This window comes from Sinohyriopsis cumingii, chromosome 10 (assembly GCF_028554795.1).
Source record: "Sinohyriopsis cumingii isolate HCF-2022 chromosome 10, ASM2855479v2, whole genome shotgun sequence".
In the NCBI taxonomy this organism is placed as follows: domain Eukaryota; kingdom Metazoa; phylum Mollusca; class Bivalvia; order Unionida; family Unionidae; genus Sinohyriopsis; species Sinohyriopsis cumingii.
In genome coordinates, this window is record NC_142970.1 from 24,456,737 (window position 1) to 24,475,399 (window position 18,663).

An 18,663-nucleotide genomic window follows, 5' to 3' on the forward strand; every position below is an offset into this window, starting at 1 on the left:
CATTCACAACTCTCCGTATGTTACCTGCACATACATGATTAATTAATATTGTGCAAAAGAACAGTTATAATAAACAAAAGCGCGAGAATCAAGTCAATTTATCCATCGTGAACATTACAATATTGGCTTTGACTGAAGTTGACAGATAAAAGAACCGCAATCGGCTTATTAATGATCACCTTGCTTATGCCAGATGTACATAATGATATCTTGACCAGTGCTGACGAAATTTTCTGTTAATCCAATTTAGGCGAATGAATGCTTTTTCCTTCCAGAAAAACTTTAAAGTCAATATCCTTTCAAACTCTATCATATGTATTATATTTCATAAAATCGAAGTAGTGATTTACGAAGAACCTAGAAACACTCGTTATAAAAACTATATGTTAAATGATTTTGAAAATCAGTTATTACACATTATAATTTCATTTGTGAAACAGAAATACTATTTGCAACCGATAATAAACTTTAGTCGATCCATTTCGCAGATAAGTATTTGAATGAACTTTTCGTAACTTTTCGCAACCTTTCGTAACTTTTCGCAATTTTTGTAACTTTTCGCAACTTTTCGAACTTTTCGCCTTTTAGTCATACCGATTTTCAACTGGACATGAAAATGCATACTGGAAAAAGACCAAAAAAGTGTGGAATGTGTGATAAAATGTTTAATCAGAGTGGGACCTTTAAAACAGCACGAGGATACATACTGGAGAAAAACCATTCAAGTGTGAAGTGTATGATAAAATGTTTGATCAGAGTGGACATTTAAAAGAGCACGTGAGGATTCATACTGGTGAAAAACCATTCAAGTATGAAGTGTATGATAAAATGTTTAATCAGAGTGGACATTTAAAAGAGCATGTGATGATTCATACTGGTGAAAAACCATTCAAGTGTGAATTGTGTGATAAAAGGTTTAATCGGAGTAACAATTTAAAGCTGCACATGAGGGTTCATACTGGCGAAAAACCATTCAAGTGTGAAGTGTGTGATAAAATGTTTAATCAGAGTGGACATTTAAAAGAGCACGTGAGGATTCATACTGGTGAAAAACCATTCAAGTGTGAATTGTGTGATAAAAGGTTTAATCGGAGTAAAAATTTAAAGCAGCACATGAGGGTTCATACTGGCGAAAAACCATTCAAGTGTGAAGTGTGTGATAAAATGTTTAATCACAGTGGACATTTAAAAGAGCACGTGAGGATTCATACTGGTGAAAAACCATTCAAGTGTGAATTGTGTGATGAAATGTTTAATCAGAATGGACATTTAAAAGAGCACATGTGGATTCATACTGGAGAAAAACCATTCAAGTGTGAAGTGTGTGATAAAATGTTTAATCAGAGTGGACATTTAAAAGAGCACGTGAGGATTCATACTGGTGAAAAACCATTCAAGTGTGAATTGTGTGATAAAAGGTTTTATCGGAGTAAAGATTTAAAGCAGCACATGAGGGTTCATACTGGCGAAAAAGCATTCAAGTGTGAAGTGTGTGATAAAATGTTTAATCGGAGTGGACATTTAAAAGAGCACTTGAGGATTCATACTGGTGAAAAACCATTCAAGTGTGAATTGTGTGATAAAAGGTTTAATCGGAGTAAAGATTTAAAGCAGCACATGAGGGTTCATACTGGCGAAAAACCATTCAAGTGTGAAGTGTGTGACAAAATGTTTAATCAGAGTGGACATTTAAAAGAGCACGTGAGGATTCATACTGGTGAAAAACCATTCAAGTGTGAATTGTGTGATAAAAGGTTTAATCGGAGTAAAGATTTAAAGCAGCACATGAGGGTTCATACTGGCGAAAAACCATTCAAGTGTGAAGTGTGTGATAAAATGTTTAAGCAGCGTGGACCTTTAAAACAGCACATGAGGATTCATACTGGTGAAAAACCATTCAAATGTGAATTGTGTGATAAAATGTTTAATCAGAATGGACATTTAAAAGAGCACATGTGGATTCATACTGGAGAAAAACCATTCAAGTGTGAAGTGTGTGATAAGATGTTTAATCGGAGTGGACATTTAAAATTGCACATGAGGATACATACTGAGGAAACACCATTTAAGTAGTAAGTGTGCGATAAAATCTTTAAGCAGAGTGGACCTTTGAAACAGCACATGAGGATACATACTGGAGAAAACCGTTCAAGTGTGAAGTGTGTGATAAAATTTTTAATCAGAATGGACATTTAAAAGAGCATGTGAAGAATTCATACTGGAGAAAAACCATTCAAATGTGAAGTGTGCGATAAAAGGTTTAATCGGAGTACAGATTTAAATCAGCACATGAAGAATCATACTGGCTAACAAACCATTCAAGTGTGAAGTTTGTGAAAAAATGTCTAATCAGAGTGGACCTTTAAAACTGCACATGAGGATATGTACTGGAGAAAAGCCATTCAAGTGTGAAGCATGTGATAAAATGTTTAAGCAGATTTGAGCTTACAATTTGCACATGAGGATACATACTGGAGAGAAGCCAATCAAGTGTGAAGTGTGTGATAAAATGTTTACTCATAGTGGAACTTTAAAAATGCACTTGAGGATTCATACATGAGAACAAACATTCAAGTGTGAAGTCTGTGAAAAATGTTTAATCAGAGTGGACATTAAGAACAGCACATGAGGTTTGATACTGGAGTAAAATAGTTGTCAACTTGTTTGTTAACTTGATAAGAAAAAGAAAAATATGTTATTTTTATACAGTTTCTTATCAAATTATTTTAAAATAAAAACAATCATTTCACATTGAATTGGTCTGAATTTTATTTGTCAGTATCATTTGCAATATAAATACATAGTAGTCTTTTCTTTGTTGACTTCACATGACTCAGTCAGATGTTGTGTGACTTTGTTTGGCTTTGTGTGACTTTTTCAGACTTTGTGTGGCTTTGTTAGGCTTTGTTAGGGTTTGTGTGGTTTTGTCAGACTTTGTGTGACTTTGTTAGGCTTTGTGTGTCTTTGTTAGGTCTATTAGTGTTTATAAGAATTTTAGATGAAGCACATGGATCGCTCGCTCCATGAAGAAATTGCCTGTCATGAAATTGCCCCATGGAGCAGCATAGAGGGTGAACAGACCTTTCTCTAAAACATCATTTTGAAAACTAAAACGTCATATGAAAAAAATTATAAAAAACTTAAGGTCACTAACGCCAAATCAAAGCCTTTAACTTACTGAGAGTTTCTCTAATTCGATTAGTTTTTTATTACATTATTTTTGTCAGTTTTTTTCTTCTAAATGTTGTGCACGCATTTTCATTTACCCAAATGATGTCTCATTGAGGTCAAACCCTCTCTACTGCTATAATTAGATCATTATTATATCAATAATGGCACCAGCTATGGAGTCTTATACAGCTGGATTAGCTCGAGACAGATTAGAAGCAATCAAAAAATTTCTTCCTGTTCATGATTCTGTTAGATGAAAACTTCAGAAACGTAAAGAATTTCGGGTAGAATTTGCTGAAGATAAAAAAACAATTATTTAAACCCATCACAGAAGCAACTGAAAAAGCTGCAGCTGTTACTGAAAGCCTTCATGCAACGTTAGAACAGACTGCTGAATATACTAGAAAAACAAAAAGACTTTTACAAAAAATGCCAGCCGAAATAGTTGCTGCTCAGGTGGAGATCAAGAAATAATAGAACCAAAAAAGATAAAAATAAAGAAAGGAAGGAGAGAAGTTAATTTTAAGGAAAAATTTACTGAGGAAGGTATACAAAGTAATAAAAATGATTGACATAGGTGAACTTTTGCTGCAGGAATTTATGCTCACAGCCGTAGATATTTAAAGCATGAATATATCATTAATGTAGGTCGTGTAGCATGGCAAAATTGGATTTTTTGTATAAATCAGAATTGTAATCAAGTACAATGTAGATACAACTGATATTTTATATATGGCTTATGATAATCAAATAAGACAATATCATGCAAGACAAAAAAGACTAGCGAAAGAGACTGCTGAAGAACTTAAATAGCACTATAAGAACCTTGATGAAATTTACAAACCTGAGTCAGGCGGTACTGGAAGTGGTTTTTACTCAACTACACCAGGAGGAAGTGGTCTTATTGCTTATCCTAACAATATTATTTCTGTTATAGATAGATTAGAAATTTTTATTGGATGAAAACGTGCTGAAAATAATTCGCCGGAAACAATTAATGAAATATTTGATATTTGTCAATGATTATTTACAGGCCGCATCATGGATATCAATGTTTATCGTTCTCTTATTGATAAAATTGTTGATGACAATCACAGTGATTAAATAAATAAATAACATATAAGATGATTATACACAATGCTCAACATGGACCGATCATGGTCAGGGTAGTATATTCGCGATAACCTAATTATAAAGCGATCTACAAAGATGGACTCGGTGATGTTGTTCAAGGTTTATTTAGAAGGATAGCCCCAAAAGCAATACCAATTGCAAAAGAGTAATGAAAGCTATTGACACTGTTTGTGAAAAAATTACTAGTGCAGTTGTTAATGTTGCTGGTAAGGCATTCTCAGCAATCAAGGACAGACTAGCATGATTAATTTGATGAAAACCTCAGCCAGTACAATTACCCAGTATTGAAGTTATGCCTGCAAATGTCAGTAAAATAATACATCAAGCTGCAAATAAAAAACTTTGATAGCATAAAGTGGTCTTCATGTTAGAAGATAACAATTATAATAAAATGTTCAAACGTGTATCCGATCCAGCATTTGATATGGATGCACCAGTTCTTAAAGATGAATCTATACATGATTATCAGTATTACTCTTATGACGCATGACAACAAAATCAACGTGGACAAGTTGAATTACAAGTTCAAGATACAAGCAGATATTTCTTACCTGCTGAAGCATTCATCGAAGTAGAAGGTGAAATTATAATAACATGATACTGAGTACGCAGCTGATATTAGAGTTGGTTTTGTCAACAACGGTATCATGGCGTTGTTTGACAGTTCCATGTATATCATCGATGGAAGGAATATTGAATCAATTCAGTAGGACGTTGACGTTGCCACGATGATGACAGGTCTAGCAAGATATTCAGATGATTATACAAGATCAGCTGGCTCTACAAAGATGGCACTGACTTTCCTGACAGCAGAGAGCATAATATAAGATGACCAAGAAACGATACCGACACTGCTGATGCTACAGTGTGGTCAGTGTCTCATGGTGTTTATCAAGATTACAACTTAGGATTTTTATCACGACGATCAATGTTGATAGGTGATCATAGAAGATTTTCATGTGCAATTCCACTATCTCACATCTTTGGATTTTGCAGAAATGTTCGAAAAGTTATCTTCGGGACTAGTAATACAGTTGCACTTGTAAGAAAGGTTACAGACGATGATGCAATTTTGCGACCTGCTGGTGTTGCTGGTAAAGTATTACTAACAAAACTTTTGTTGTGGATGCCAGTAATGACTCCAACGATTGCTGAAGAACAAAAACTACTTTCATTTATGGATCAGGGCGGTAAATCATTGTTGTCATGGTTGACAGTGACCACGGACAGTGTTCAGACTAATGTTAATGGCTTATTTACATGGCATATAGCATCACAGTAGGGTGTTTCTGCACCACGACAGATATTTGTTGCTTTTCAAGATTTTGCGCAAGTAAATTCACAAACATGTAGTCACATGATATTTGACAAACTTGGAGTTAGTGAATTTTCTTTATGGATAAACGGACATCAAGAGCCAGCTGAGGATATATTATAAAAGTTTTATTAAAATCATGAGCGCATGCATATCATCGATTAATGACGTTTATGGGACGCGATTAGAACATAGACACAGGGTTGCAAATATCACAGACATTACGATGTTGTATCCGATTTATTACTTTTCGCTGGAGCATCTTGATTTATCTTGACAATCTGTCAATGCTATTCACTTTCAAGCTCATGTAACACAGCCTCCTGTTGCTGTAGTTGGTCCACCAATTATTCCTGGTGCTTACAGAGCAATTGCAGCTATTCTTTCAGATAATGCAATGTTACTTGAAGGTGTTGGTGGACGAATGCGAGCTGTCGTCGCACCAGTAGTAAACATGTAATTAAATCGCTTATCATATAAAAATGTCAAATAGTCACGTTAACGTCACTCTGACTTCCTGTCCTTGTGCCGTACTTGTGCCGAAACGTGTAACCAAGACCACCCAGGAAGTACGCGCCTTGACGGGAACGTGGGTCAGCGTGGAATTGTTTAAAGCTCTGGACATGGGATACCAACTGTTAGAAGTGTACAAAATTTACCACTTTCCCAAGACTCAATAATACCACAAGGGCGACGAGACTCAGGCATTTTCGCAGACTACATGGATGCCTTTTTGAAACTGAAACAAGAAGCCAGCGAGTGTGGCTTCCCAACCACTTCACTTTGCCGTACGGCCTCGTCGAGATTGGTCAGCATATAAAAAAGGATAGCGTCCAAGACCGATAGTTCATTGTCACTACCAACGTCAATCGAGAAAATTGAATCCTTTCAAACATCAAGTATCGAGCGTAAGACTCAAGTCCAACGAGAAAGTCAGGTGTGGTTCTATGCCTCACGATCACATCACCAATGCAGTACCACATCTAAGCTGTTTATGTACTAACGCCATGACAAACTACGTGCAACCAGTGAAAATTCCAGACCACAAAACTTTACCCTATGGACATGCTGATATCACCCAGTATACAAAGGGACCACTTCCTAGAACGACACTTCATTGCGAGGACAAGCGACGAGAAAGATGAATAACTCTACACAGAAGAAAAAAGAGAAGGAACAAACATCACTGACCTCTTTCACCCCCATACCGTCATAACAAAGTGCGTTCAAGAAGGGAAAGGATTCAGTAGATCTAAATGAGTATTTTAGCATCCAAAAGGACCCAGACAGCGACCTCGAGAAAATTTAGAACGACATCTTACACCTACACGGTGCAATTTAAAGATTTCGCGTCTGACGTTCCAGCCGAGAAAGTAGCAGGTTTAATTACGAACCTACTTGACTCACTGTTAGATGAACTCAAATGTCTTTGCCAAGTCAAAGATTGAGGTCGTTTGAGTCTATCTATGTATCACGACAGTTTGAAATCGCCTGTATGTCTCGGATTTAGCACACCTGCATAAATAACTTCTTCCAAACTTTTAAGGGCTACTGAAGACGTGCAGTCGATGAGAGAAAAGTTTAACATCACAGATGGAAAAGTGACTATTCATATGGCATATGTTGTACCTCCATGGGAAGAAGACGATGATTGCACTTGATCTGCATACCGATAAGTGTACCTAGCAAGATGGACATAACGGCAGATTTACGAATGAAAGGGAGTACGTGATTTGAAACATCTATGCTGGGACACAAGTTGTAGCTGAACAGATTTCAAACAACGTGTGTGACGGATATAGAGAGAAACATGAACTTTGTCCTATTTGATTGTTTGTTACTTGTTTTGTTTTAGCTTTTTCTTATAAATGGACATTTAATGTAAATAAGTTGTATATGAAGTGAATTTTAAAAAGGCATGAACTTTAATTTTAGAAAGCAGTTTAATAGAACCAAGAACTAAATAACTAGTAAATCAGTTTGTTCCATGTAGAAATATTAATGTATTAAATGGATAGAGCTTAGACCAAAGCACAGGCCAGAGAGCCCATGTATACAATTGAATAATTTTTTTATATCCATACTATATATTTTTCTTTTTCGAGTCTCTATTCTATCTGCGAGTCTTTCTTTAGAACATTTCTGTCCTCTTTTCTGTGTGTTTGGATGTGTATTCGTTTGTTTCTGTATGTCTATGTTTGTCCCTATCAACCTTTTGTCCCTACAAATACATTTCACCCTATACAAAGTGTTGACCCTATTAACCCCATAACGCCACCCAATGTCCAGTTCCCATTGATCTCCAGGTGACATTCCCATGTTAAATTCCCATTGGCGTCAAAGTGCAAACCACCTCTTTTATCATGGAAGTCTACGTGAGGTTATAAATCTTGAAGCTATAGTGCAAACGACCAAAGTTAACATCGAAGTCTACGTGAGGTTATAAATCTTGAGGCTATAGTACAAACGACCAAATTTAACAAAGAAGTTTACTTGAGGCTATAGTGCCGGGACCCTTTTATAACACAGAAGTCTATGTGAGGCTATAAATCTTGAGGCAATAGTGCCGGGACCCTTTTTAAACATAGAAGTCTACTTTAGGCTATAGTGCCCCCATTAACTACTGACATCAACTCCTTGGGCAGCGGACGTGGACATCCAATCAACATGAACACTTTGGGCGTTTCAAATAAATTTGACAAAACAGTTTCAAACTTTCGGACTGTCCTTCACATTGTAAATCAGGAAAAACTCTGCACTGGTCTTCAAATTGTACATAAGATATTAATACCAGTTAATATATTCGAAATTATAGGTACTACATGTAACACAAAGACATCCACTTTAAGAAAAATGAGATGTTCAACCTGCAAAGATGTTCTGTGCAGGTTAAGCCCTGCTGATGCTTGTAGAAACTGTGTGAAGAGTTAGTGTGACTTTAAGAAATCAAATCAGGATAATTGGATAAATTTAGAATGTACAGATGATCAAGATTTAACCAACATTTTAAATAGTGCATTTGCAAGTGCCACAGATGAAATGAAATTATTCTTGAAAAGTCAGCATGATGTCCTGAAAATAAATGATGCAAGAAAGATAAGAGGGGACAAAACGTTTATAAAACATGCTCGAGTCTTTGCTCCCGAAGCCCCCAGTCATTTCAAGACTTAAAAGACGGTAACATTTCATTTTGCCATCTGGGACGAAACTACAGATATAAAAACATAGTCCCACAAAATGCAGGTATCAATCAAGACATGTTCAGGTGGATGTATAATACAGCTAAAAAGCTAAATCTCCTCCCTTCCGGGTATTTTGGTGGTTTAATTCATACTGAAGCTTCTATTCAAGAAGATGTGTTACTGAATATGAAATATAATGAAAATAAGCTGACAAGATGGATAGATACTGGAGAGGAAGCAGAAGCATTACGAATTCTAAAGGAGAAAGAAGTAAAGCAAACACTTGCATCAAAAGTTTTAGGTGTCGTTTCTGGGATATACTGGTTTCAGATTTCCCATTGCTCATTATTCTACTTGAGGCATAAAAGCTTCTGAACTTTATATAATAATCTGGGACATTACATCCAATTTACAGTCTTGGGGTTTCACAGTTAACTACATTCTTCAAGATGGAGGTGACCAAAATTGGGAGTTTATGAAGATGCATTTCAACAATGATGCTGATGCTAAGATGAAAAATTACATGAGTGCCAATCTAGTAAATCCAGTCAAAAAATATCACATTCACAGGATTTCTCTCATCGTGTGAAAAAACTGAGGAATGCTGTACTTAGCAGTGGCATACATTCCTTCAACACAAGGAAGCTAGTCAAGTCAGATCAATGCATTATATGGGACCAGTGGAAGCTAGTCAAGTCAGATCAGTGCATTGTATGGGACCAGTGGAAGCTAGTCAAGTCAGATCAATGCAATGTATGGGACCAGTGGATTAATGCTGCCAAATGTGCTGAGGATACAAACTCTCGCAAAATTCATTACAAATTATCTTACTCACATCTACATCCAGATTCTTCAGAGAAAATGAGAAACAACCTTGCTGAGGAAGTTCTGAACCATGATATGTTAAACTGGATGCAACAATACCAAAGTTCATTAATGAACAGCAGTGTTCTGGATAGTACTGTTGAATATTTGGACAATACATGCAAGCTAATCACAATTTTCAAAGATCCAAGACCAATTATATCTATGTACGATACTCGAATAGATTCCTGACTAGCCATTTTACATTGGTTTCAATCATGGAGAGAGGAAATAGAAGCAAAGCCACTGTCGAAAAAGGAAAAAGGAAAAATGACTCCAAGTAAACAATGTCTCGATGATGCAGAGTTTAATTTCTACATTTACTGAGTTATGTAAAATACATATCAGTGATTTTCCAGGTCACAGTGTTTGTCCAGCCAGGTATAACTCTGATATTATAGAAAACATATTTTACCAAGTGAGGGGCCTGCAAAATGGCAATTTAACTAATCCAAATTACAGCACTTACTCGTCCACCATGAACACTTTTTTATAAGGACAATCTAGTAAATCTCGTGATCGAAATTCTAATCCTGGCATTTTGGCAGCAGACCCATAAAAAATTGAGTTGGATCCACCTATACCGAGGGAAAGGAATACACTGACTGACATCACTAACAATCCAGTTTAATAACAGAGGTCCCGTTAAATTACCTACAAGTCAATGCTACCTCTATTCTGTGTGATTTGTGTGTATGAATTAGATTTGTAACGTAGCTTTAACAATTTTTCAGTCATATCACTACAATGTCTGCATTATGACACTTTATAGTGATGTTTAGCACTGGTGCATCATGCCGCTGACATGTAGCATGATGTCCCACCCAGTCACATTATCCTGACACCAGGCCGACCAGTCCTACCACTAACCTCTTAATGCTGAGCGCCAGGCGAGGTAGCTGTTAGTACCATTTTTATTTATAAAACATAAAACTAAGATTGGATGTTAACCCACTGGCATGCAACAATTATGTTTCCTGAAATGCAAGCCTTCCATTTCACATTGAGATCTGTCATTCCAAAGATCGACCTCAAAATTCCTTGCAAACACCTTCACTGGCTTCTCCCCAGGTGGTAATGTCCGTCTCATGCGACAAATCAGCTGTTTAGTTGCCAAGGTTACATTACCTCTGCAAAACAAACGTCCGGTTCTAAGCAACAGTGAAAGTATTGATTGTTACAGTAAATTAACTTGTACACAGTACGTATGTTATTTCCAACTTAATTATTGCACTATTCAATTTTCTTACATGATATTTGATAATGTTTGAGAAGAATATGTCGATTTTGATTCAATTTTAAAGTTAAACTTGTAATGACATACAACCTCATATGCCTATGTATCATTCCATGTCAAGGTCAATTGACTTTCTTTACAGTTTATAATGCTATATAATCAACAAATCTGTACATTGAGAATATTGTCTCTCAAGACAGTTGATCTTTGATAGCAGTGGTCTTTCAAACTCAGGTTTAACTCAACTTGCCTTTCACTTGGAACATATTAAAAATTGTGCAACCATTGTCACAACTTAGTTCACATTTCTCGTACTAATTTTATAAGTAATAATGATGTGACTATCCTACAGAATTATGACAAAATGGTCAATTTAAAAGACCACATCAAGTTCACAGCTTAATTGGTCAAAAGCTGCATGTTTGATTGCAACATAAAATTATACAGTTTTTGTGAAATAAACATCAATCTGTGTTACAAATATTGTTTTTATTTCTTGGACCAATGTACATAGGAACCCATTTCAATTGTAAACTTAAAATGATGCTATTTTTTTAAGTCTATGGCTATATAAGACAAATAACATGCGGTGAAAGGAGTGCAAAGTTAGATATATATATGTACATTGTTTCCACTGTAGGTCACCTCTTCTACAGTAAACTAGTGACATTATAAATCAGGCATGCTCTCATGGAGGGCAAATATGGTAAATACTAGTACTATTATACTACATTTGGGTGTTTGTCAAGTTGGAAGGGATGGCCTATAGAGAAATTGATATGACAAACAAAAGCTAACATATACTTTATTATATCAATCCATCTGTATTTCTTAATGTATTATCCATATATATATGTATCTAAGATCTCTCAATTGATAATCCAAAAGGAAGAGAGAAAATCTAAATATTTAATAGGCCTTCTAAAATGTTCATAATGTGATTAATATAATACACCAGTAATCAACGTTTACCATCTTTTATACATGTTGGTGTAAATTTTTTATTTACAACCAATATTCCTAACATATAAGGTGAAACTCAAGGATTTGTAACAGTTGCCAATTACATCTGTAAAATAAATGACAAACAGCTTTGGTATGATTACCCTCACACTAAATTTCTTCACCTTAATCACACTCATATGTTTCTTGCAAATGTTTCTGATCCAAACTTAAATCATATTTTACCCCATGGCAAAATTTATGAAGAACTCATATATATATAGAACATAGGAATGTGAAACATTTTCAGTATAAAGGATCTCCCATAACATTATCACAACCAATAATGTGGAAAAAAAGTGGTACTCGTGGTACGAATCATATGATGACTTTAAGGCAGAAAAATGTAAATGGGAGCTATGGAGAGACTGGGTTTTATTTACCAAACCTGTCAATTATGGGTTTATAGTACATGTGGTTATAACTCCATATCATCAAGACATATTGTCAGTATCAGCAAACAGTACATGTTGCTTTACACATGTTCCATCATTTTAATTGGGAATTGGTACCTGTGTCACTTTTATAAAGTATAATGTTATATTAGGAAAATGGACTAAATGCACACAATAAACCTGAGTAATCTATGCTAAAAATTGTTTAGTACCTGGATATTTCATGAATTGCTGCAATGGGCTCATCTTGTCTATATGTGGACTGTAGGCTGATGTGATGGAAATATTCCATTAAATTGGATGATAATATAGAAGATCCATCATCTCCATATTCTGGGGTAGGAACAGGAGGCAACTGATAGAAGTCCCCAGACAATATTACCTGTATACCTCCAAAGGGCTTATCATTGCTCCTAACACATCTGCAAAAAAATTATATTTGACTGAAAACTGTCATATTTAGCATATACACTTCGTCTATGACTACAACGTCCATATTTAAAATGTTGCATTTATTTTTAAGACAATCGTCATTTTATAGCCAAGGTTCAATATTTCATCATTGCGAAATCGTCCGTCTTTGACGCCTGAGAAACTATGAATTGTGGTCACATTTAGTTCAGTACATACATGCTCTCTTAATACACTTGAAGATTTTCCAGTTGATGCTGTTAAAGCTATCCGTCTCCCACTGATGGTTAATTTATCAATAATTCTTGTAAGTGTGAATGTTTTTCCAGTTCCAGGGCAGCCTGTTACAAGTAAATTATGACGTTTCTCTGCGATCTTCGTAACTAACAACTGCTGCTCATAAATTTTCTTTAAAGTAATATACGGCAATAAAAACATAACATTTATAACAATAAGTATGTTTCAGGAGTTAACAATGCACTGTACAACAATAAAACCAGCAATCAGCACCAAAATTTACCAAAATCAATATTTGTGTTTGCCACCAAAATTAAAACGCATCACAATGTACATTAACGATATTTACTGCAAACTCGAGGTTATTCGGATCTTTCCTTTCGGTCAATGGTGAAATCTAAGACTATCCGAATGTAAACACGGCACTGTAAGAAGGAACTTGTCCAGACGTCAAAATATTCAAACAATTATTGCATGTTCTCGAATATGTCACAAACTGAACGAAGTGTGTCGAGCTGTTTTAAAAATTCAAATATTCTTGATTACGACTTGCTTAAGTTGGAAATTAGATATTATTTATAATTATGTTGAAACTAGTCCTTCCATTTGGTTAATGTATTCGAAAATATAATTTACAATATGCATTTGTCTAATATGAGTTTGCACGACTCTGTGTGGCTTTGTCGGGCTTTGCATGATTTTGTAAGGCTTTGTATAATTAAGACATATTGAAAGATTTAATTTTCTTTCGATAATCATTCAGATGAACAATTTATCAAATAATAAACATTTTTAATACGATTTTCTTGTTATTCGAATTCGAACTTAGCTGCCAAATTTCGGTTAATAAATTCGGCATAATTATGTTGAAAACTAATCCTTCAGTTTGGTTAATTTATTCGTCAATATAATTTACAGTGTAAATAGGCTTGTCTAATATGATTTTTATGACTGTCAGGCTTTGTTAGGATTTGCCAGCTTGCATGTCTTTGTCTTGCTTCGTGTGATTAGGATATGTTGAAAAATTGCGTTTTCTTTCGATAATAAGTTAAATGAACATTTTATAAAGTAGTAAACAGTTTACATAGGATTTTATCAGACTTTGTTATTACTTTGTCATTATACGATTTCGAATTTGAACTCTGTCGACCAATTTTCGGTCATTTAATTTTCCATAATTATGTTGAAAACTAGTCTTTTGGCTTGGTTAATTATTCATCAATATAATTAACAATATAAATACGCTTTTATAATTTAACTTTGCATGGCTCTGTGTAGCTTTGTCGGGCTTTGTGTGGCTTTGTTGGTCTTTGTTAGGCTTAGCAGTATTTAGTAGGACCCTGTTATATCGTTACAGGTTAGAACCCACATCCCTTGATTGGTGGACGGATTCTCCTAATTTTCTTTGTAACGAGCCCCTGTGATATAAGTGTGAAATAGAATCTTTAATCAGAATCGAGATTTGAAACTGAACATGAAAATGCATGCTGGAGAAAAACCATAAAAGTGTGGAATGTGTGATAAAATGATTAATCAGAGCGAACCTTTAAAAACTCAAAGCATGATACATACTGGAGAAACACCATTTAGGTGTGAAGTGTGTGATAAAATGTTCAATCGGAGTGAACATTTAAAAGAGCACATGAGGATACATACTTGTGAAAGACCATATAAGTGTGAAATTTGTGACTAATGTTCAATCACATTGGACATTTAAGATGCCACAAGAGGTTACATGCTGGTGAAAAACCATATAAGTGTGAAATGTGTGATAATATGTTTAATCAGAGTGGAAGTTTGAAAATGCACATGAGGATTCATACTGGAGAAAAACTATTCAAGTGTGAAGTGTGTAATAAAATGGTTAAGAGGAGTGAACATTTAAAGCAGCACATGAGGATTCATACTGGAGAAAAACCATTCAAGTGTGAAGTGTGTGATAAAATGTTTAAGCAGAGTGAATATCTAAAGAAGCACATGAGGATTCATACTGGAGAAAAAACATTCAAGTGTGAAGTGTGTGATAAAATGTTCAGTCGGAGTGAACATTTAAAAGAGCACATGAGGATACATACTGGTGAAAGACCATATAAGTGTGAAATTTGTGACAAAATGTTCAATCAGAGTGGACATTTAAGACGCCATGAGAGGTTACATACTGGTGAAAAGCCATATAAGTGTGAAATGTGTGATAAAATGTTTAATCAGAGTGGTGCTTTGAAAATGCACATGATAATTCATACTAAAGAAAAACCATTTAAGTGTGAAGTATGTGATGAAAGATTTGTGCAGAGTGGACATTTAAAAGAGCACATGAGGATACATACAGGTGAAGAACCATATAAGTGTGAAATTGGTGATAAAATATTTAATCGGAGTGCATCAATACATAAGCACATGAGGTTACATACTGCTGAAAAAGCATATAAGTGTAAAATGTGTGATAAAATGTTTAACCAGAGAGGAGGTTTGAAAATGCACATGAGGATTCATACTGGAGAAAAACTATTCAAGTGTGAAGTGTGTGATAAAATGTTGAAGCGGAGTGAATATTTAAAGCAGCACATGAGGATTCATACTGGAGAAAAACCATTCAGGTGTGAAGTGTGTGATAAAATGTTTAAGCAGAGTGAATATTTAAAGCAGCACATGAGGATTCATACTGGAGAAAAAACATTAAAGTGTGAAGTGTGTGATAAAATGTTCAATCGGAGTGAACATTTAAAAGAGCACATGAGGATACATACTGGTGAAAGACCATATAAGTGTGAAATTTGTGACAAAATGTTCAATCAGAGTGGACATTTAAGATGCCACAAGAGGTTACATACTGGTGAAAAACCATATAAGTGTGAAATGTGTGATAAAACGTTTAATCAGAGTGGTACTTTGAAAATGCACATGATAATTCATACTAAAGAAAAACCATTTTAGTGTGAAGTATGTGATGAAAGCCTTGTGCAGAGTGGACATTTAAAAGAGCACATGAGGTTACATACTGTTGAAAAAGCATATAAGTGTAAAATGTGTGATAAATTGTTTAGTCAGAGAGGAGGTTTGAAAATGTACATGAGGATTCATACTGGAGAAAAACTATTCAAGTGTGAAGTGTGTGATAAAATGTTGAAGCGGAGTGAATATTTAAAGCAGCACATGAGGATTCATACTGGAGAAAAACCATTCAGGTGTGAAGTGTGTGATAAAATGTTTAAGCAGAGTGAATATTTAAAGCAGCACATGAGGATTCATACTGGAGAAAAAACATTAAAGTGTGAAGTGTGTGATAAAATGTTCAGTCGGAGTGAACATTTAAAAGAGCACATGAGGATACATACTGGTGAAAGACCATATAAGTGTGAAATTTGTGACAAAATGTTCAATCAGAGTGGACATTTAAGACGCCACAAGAGGTTACATATTGGTGAAAAACCATGTAAGTGTGAAATGTGTGATAAAATGTTTAATTATAGTGGAGTTTTAAAACAGCACATGAGGATCCATACTGGTTAAGAACTATTGAAGTGCAAAGTGTGTGATAAAATGTTTAATCAGATTGGATCTTTGAAAATGCACATGATTCATACTGGAGAAAAAACATTTAAGTGTGAAGTATGTGATGAAAGACTTGTGCAGAATGGACATTTAAAAGAGCACATGAGGATACATACTGGTGAAAAACCATATAAGTGTGAAATTTGTGATAAAATATTTAACTGGAGTGCATCAATACATAAGCACATGAGGTTACATACTGGTGAAGAAGCATATAAGTGTGAAATGTGTGATGCAATGTTTAATCAAATGGAGGTTTGAAAATGCACATGAGGATTTATACTGGAGAAAAACCATTTAAGTAAAATGGTTGTCAAAATATGCTTGGCAACTCTAGGAGATAAACAGAGATATGTTATTTTTATACACGTTTTATTAAATTATTTTAAAATGAAGATATATTATTTCAAATTGAATTGGTCTGACTTTTATTCATCAGTATCATTTACAATATGAATACATTGTAGTCTTTTCTTTGTTGACTTCACATGACTCGGTCAGACTTTGTCAGGCTTTGTGTGGCTTGTCAGGCTTTGTGTGGCTTTGTTAGGCCTAGCAGCAGAGGAGGCGAACAGACCGACTTGGGGAGCGTCCAAAAACCGAAATAAGGCTTCTATCTCAAATATTTTTCGAGCTGAACATTTGCTTGAAATAAATGATTGTTTAAACAAATTGAGGATTCTCCGGTTAGTTAGACCATTTCTTTTCCTGATCTGTAAACTCATCAATAGCGAATATATTACAAAAAATGAACCAACTTGAGGTCATGCCTCCTCTGCTGCTATATTAATTTATCCAAATATTTTATCAAGTCCAATATGATATCTTGTTCTAGGATCGTGCAAATTTATTGTTATAAACCCATGTGGAGTAGCTTGCACTCGTGAAAAGAAATTTCTGAATTTAATTATATCCATGTTACCGCTGCACCAGGTTTGATGAATATTTCGCAATGTATGTGTATCAACTCCATTAAACACAATTAAAATATTACAATTATCTCTGATCACTTTTGGTATTTGTGTGTATCGTTGAGTAACATAAATAACATCGGTGTTTTTATGTCTACCTCGAGAAAAAATCCTAGCTGGATTTGAGTGTTTGTCCAGCATCACATCGTCGTATACAACTAAATTATTAATAAATCCGTCTATGGAATCTACTGATGGTGCTTCATCAATATCGGTTATAAACTCGATAACATCGTTATCCACGTTTTCATTAAAATCCTTAAGTACATTATAACATCGTTGATCATCAACTGACGGGGCTACCAAATACAATTTATCCCACTTTAACCATCTCATTATAAGATTAAGTAGCAACTGCATCTTTCCACTTCCAGATGGTCCTATTATTATCATTCCGATGGAATTTGGTAACGCAGGATGGTGTTTGACAGGTTCTCGTTTTCTTGTCGCTGAGAAATCAATTATATGCATGCTGTATAAAATATCTATGGATTTATATTGCGTGAAGTGCAGGACGCGTACCCCGACAGATACACTAACAACTATTACCACAAAAAATAATAGATCAGCGGTTACGGGTAAGTGCACATGGTGTGGTACAAAGAAATTTAAATTTATCTCTACTGACAAGTCAGCGCAGTCAGGTGAAAAGTCAAAATCAAGTAAAAATAAAAGCAACGCGGAGGTGATATTGCAGCAAAATTAACAAAATTACCGGGAACTCCGTGGGCTAAATACAGCGGAGAAAAACACCTACCAGGATATAATTATTGCGGCCCTGGTACTCGACTCGATATCAGGCTTGATAATCAGGATCAACCAAAACCAGGCGAGGAACCAATAAACGCTATTGATCGAGCTTGTCATGCTCATGATGTTGCGTATAAAAGCAATGATCTACAACATAGGCATATTGCAGATGTGAAATTAATTCATGCGTTAATTTCCATAAAAAATAAAAATATTAAAGAATCACTAGCTAATTGGTTAGTAAGATCCGCGATGAAAGGTAAATTAGCGCTAGGGGCTGGTAATATATAAAATGGAATCGATTTATTATTCCCCAATTGGATACTGGAAGGGTAAAGCAGCAGTTAGTAAACTTGCTGATGCAGCAGCGGTTAAACATTCTACTGCTAAAACGTGGTTATCCAAACAGGCAATATGGCAAATTTACCTACCGCCACCGAAA

At 35.1% G+C, this 18,663-nt stretch overlaps 1 long non-coding RNA gene and 2 pseudogenes across 1 annotated transcript; 2 read left to right on the forward strand and 1 right to left on the reverse strand.

The window, feature by feature from the left end:
* LOC149789737 (uncharacterized) overlaps positions 1-17,496 on the forward strand; it is a 30,309-nt pseudogene extending 12,813 nt beyond the window's left edge.
* On the forward strand, positions 8,989-9,858 carry LOC149789738 (uncharacterized; annotated as a pseudogene).
* Positions 10,563-13,304, reverse strand: LOC149789739 (uncharacterized). The gene is made up of 3 exons (XR_016423714.1): positions 13,232-13,304; positions 12,513-12,722; positions 10,563-10,796 (listed from the first exon to the last, which is right to left on the reverse strand). It is a non-coding gene; the product is annotated as an uncharacterized LOC149789739 (long non-coding RNA).
* Positions 17,497-18,663: the final 1,167 nt, after the last annotated feature.